The sequence below is a fragment of the Pteropus vampyrus genome, unplaced genomic scaffold (assembly GCF_000151845.1).
Source record: "Pteropus vampyrus isolate Shadow unplaced genomic scaffold, Pvam_2.0 Scaffold147, whole genome shotgun sequence".
NCBI classification, from domain to species: Eukaryota; Metazoa; Chordata; class Mammalia; order Chiroptera; family Pteropodidae; genus Pteropus; species Pteropus vampyrus.
Window position 1 is genome coordinate 1145091 of NW_011888928.1, and position 3659 is coordinate 1148749.

Sequence of the window (3659 nt, forward strand, 5' to 3'; positions counted from 1 at the left end):
ACCAAATTCTAATTACCTCCGATTAAGCACATTCTTTCAGAGATCAGTTTCATTCAAGGACTTGACCGTGAACCTCACCCAGAAGGAGTGGCAGCAACCTGAGCCTGCCCAGGGATATGATACCTAGTCTCAGCGAGTGAATATAGTTTCCCTGTATAACTCTCAAAAGCATGCATTTGCTCTGTGTTTTAAAAACATGTTAGATTTAATTAGCATTATGTCAGGGGAGAAAGGTGATTAAACCCTTTGAGGCAGTAGAAGTGTGTGTGTACTCACTGCTGTCCCGCCGCCCTCTCCTGGAATGTTCTAGCTTTTCCGACATATTGCTGGGATCTTTGTTGCACAGCTTCTGAAGCTATACTTACTTCATCCTTCAGAGTCCCCAAGTCGAAGCTTGGTCCATGTTCTGTATCATTCTGCAAACCAGATGTGATCTTCAAACTGAAACAGGGAGAAGAACCGCGACAGTGGAGAAATTCTCAGGGCAGAACTACCCAGGTGAGTAAGTGACACCTGAGCAGGTAGAAACGGTGGAAATGAGAGTTCCAGGGTAGTTAGTAATCATAGTTGGCATCTTTGTGATATTTCTCAGGAATCTTCTTATAGGCCTATAGGCCCCAGATCTTTGGAAGTCACTGAGGATTAACGGTCATGCTTCAGGTACCTTAAACACGTTGTCCCTGAATAAATGTACTCCTTCTTTAATCGAAATGTATAAAGATTTTTGCCACTAAGTTACCTCTCCCCAGAGTCCAGTTCCTCCTTCACTATACCTGAACTTTTATTTCTGTGGCATTCTCTGTTGCCTACTTTACCTCCACCCCATTGTCATAGTCCTGTTATATCTTCAGACATTCATAGATCTGTCTTAAAAAGTAAATCTTGCTTGATTTGCATGATTTGTCTGTTTACCTCCCATTTTTCTCTCCGTCCTGTAACTGAGAAATCACTCAGTTTCACTTTCTATTTTCGGCCTCACTAGGGCAGAGTTAGACGAGGCACCATGGGCACGAAACTTAAGAAGAGTCAAGTAAGCACTTAGAAAAGGTGAGAAAATGTGATCAAGAGAAATGAACCTCAGAGAGATGGTCAGTATTATAAAGAATCGAGGATTGAATATGAAATTTTGGCAGTGACGTGGGAATTTGGGAATTTGCACAAAAAGGAGCAAGTGGGCTGAGCAGGGTGGGGACTAGAGTGTTCCAAGTATGACCTCTAGGGCACCTGCATGACCCCGAGAATGAGTGTCTTCTTAAGTGTTGTGCTCACCCTGAGGATTACACAACAGTTTAGATCTGTGTTAGCCACTGTAGCATCTGGGAAAGCAGAGGAAGCAGAAAGATCAGGGAATGAGCCCCTAAGAAGAATACTGTCTTCCCATCGCCGTCTACGGATTAAGGCCAGTCTTAAAGAAACTTGTTAGACTATACCCATCCCACTTCGCCAAACAGGGCTAAGTTGCCACTAATGATTATGGCAACAGATTCAGGAAAGCGTAATTAGATTTCTGACGGAAGGCCTGAATGTATTCAATATTACACGCCAGTGTTGGCATATATCAGAAAACTTAGCATTTATTTATTAACACATTCAGGATATAAATTTATTTCAAATAAGACAACACTACAAGTAACAGATTCTCTGTGTCCTGAATCTAAGTCCTAGAAACATTGTTTTTTCCCATCTTCTCTTGGTTCTCTAGATACATCTAAGAATGGTGCTAACTATTCGGGGAGGCTGGATGTCTCAGAATTCTATCCATTTAGACAAGGTGGCAGAAACCATCTTATCACCCACCAACCCGTCACCTTTGGATTTCTCGTGTCTGTCCTCTTAATTCTTTATCCTTGAGTTTTTGATACATGATCATCCTTTTGTTTTTCATTATCTACTGGCAAAGTTTCTTCTTCTCTAATAGTTCTAATTCCTAATTCCAAAGAGACAGCTTTTCTTTTCTTGACTTATGCTTAGGTTAGGGTTGCATCCTTTCCCTACAAAAGTTTACAACTTTGGAAAGCTACCTCTATTAAAAATATGATTTACCCATCCAGTGAAAATAGATTATGAACAGACAGCAAAATGAATCTTCTTTTTACTACACACTTCCAACTGCCCCTTAACCTACTTCTCACCATAGAAACTGTCTTATCCGATTTCAGTTGTGTGGTTTGAATGTGTTTGACATTTTTTGCTCAAAGAATCAAGTCAGTGCAATATAAAAGTACATTTCTGATCACCTCTCCCTGTTTCTTTAACATATATATATATATTTTTATATTTCTAAACTATTTCATACTGGATGAATTTATGAAGAATTTGGCTTTGACTAAAAACCTTTCCACATTGATTTATTTGGTTTAAATTTCAAATTTTGAGTAAGAGGTGAGTATTTCTAAAAGCCTTTTTGCATCTTCTATATATTTTTAGGATTTTTTTATTATGAGTTTTCTGATGTCAAGAAATTTTTGAATTTAGTCTGAAAGCTTTTCCACATTGATTACATACAAAGCGTTTCTCTTCAGTATAGATTTTCTTGTCTATTAAGATTTGAATTATTATTAAAAACCTTTTGACATTCATTGCATTTTTAGGATTTCTCTTTAGTACGCATATTTTTATATTGATTAAGGTCTGAGCAATAGCAAAAAGTCTTTTTGCATTCATTACATTTAAACGGCCTCTCTTCAGAATGAAGTTATCGATGCTTAATAAGGTTTGAGTGATGTCTAAAGGCTTTTTCACAAACATTACATCTGTAGGGTCTCTCTCCAGTTTGAGTTCTTTGGTGTTGAGTTAGATCTGAGAAGCAGACGAAGGTCTTTTCACAGTTACTACTTATGTAAAATTTCTCTCCAGTATGGATTTGTTGATGGCAGCTAAGCTCTATGAACTGAGAAAAGGTCTTTTTACATTTATTACATGAAAAGGACTTCTCTCCAATATTAATTTTTTGATGTTTATTAAGATTTGAGCTGCTTTTAAAGGATTTCTCACAGTATTAACATTTGTAGAATCTTTCTTCAATACGAACTCTTTGATGTATGAGAAATTTTGAGTATGGACTGAAATCCTTTTTACAGTAACTACGTGTGTAGTATTTCTTTCTAATATGAATTTTTTCATGTTGATTTTTTTTTCTGAGAAATTGTGAAAGGCCCTACGGCAAAATTTACAGACAAAAGACTTTCTTTTGAACATGAATTTTTTGATGCCAAGTCTAGTCTCTTGCCAACGTGAAACTTCTGATGTGTATTAAAGGATGAGAGAAACCTAAAGGCCTTCTGACACATCACATTTGTATGGTTTCATTCATTTTGTGTGTTCCGAAGTTGAATAAAGTTTGAAGCTCTGTTAAAGGTTTTGCCACATTGGTTACATTCAAAGTGTTGATCTAGAATATAAATTCTTTGGAGTGTTGTAAATGATGAGCGATGCCTAAAGGCCTTTGCATATCTTTGGGCTTTCTCAACCTTGAGAATTCTCTGATGTCCAGTAAGCTGTGAGATGTGGCTGAAGGCTATGCTGCAGTCATCACATTCATAACGCTGGACAAAAGTACAGAGCTTTCTATCGTTAGTGTGGTGAGAGCTTTGTGTGAAGATATTCAGAGATTCATTAAGGGTGTGATAATTCACCAATGCTTGTTGACATGCTATTAG

At 37.5% G+C, this 3659-nt stretch overlaps 1 long non-coding RNA gene across 8 annotated transcripts in view; it reads left to right on the forward strand.

Moving 5' to 3' along the window:
• The window catches only part of LOC105298187, a 40731-nt gene that overhangs the window by 5395 nt on the left and 31677 nt on the right, over positions 1–3659 (forward strand). For 6 of the 8 annotated variants that reach the window (XR_002782519.1, XR_002782522.1, XR_002782521.1 and 3 more), the window contains exons 3-4: positions 41–136; positions 378–498. This is a non-coding gene — a long non-coding RNA (uncharacterized LOC105298187). Of the gene's footprint in view, positions 1–27; positions 137–377; positions 499–3659 lie in introns of all 8 variants that reach the window. The other 2 variants (XR_002782524.1, XR_002782523.1) reach the window with 1 other exon arrangement.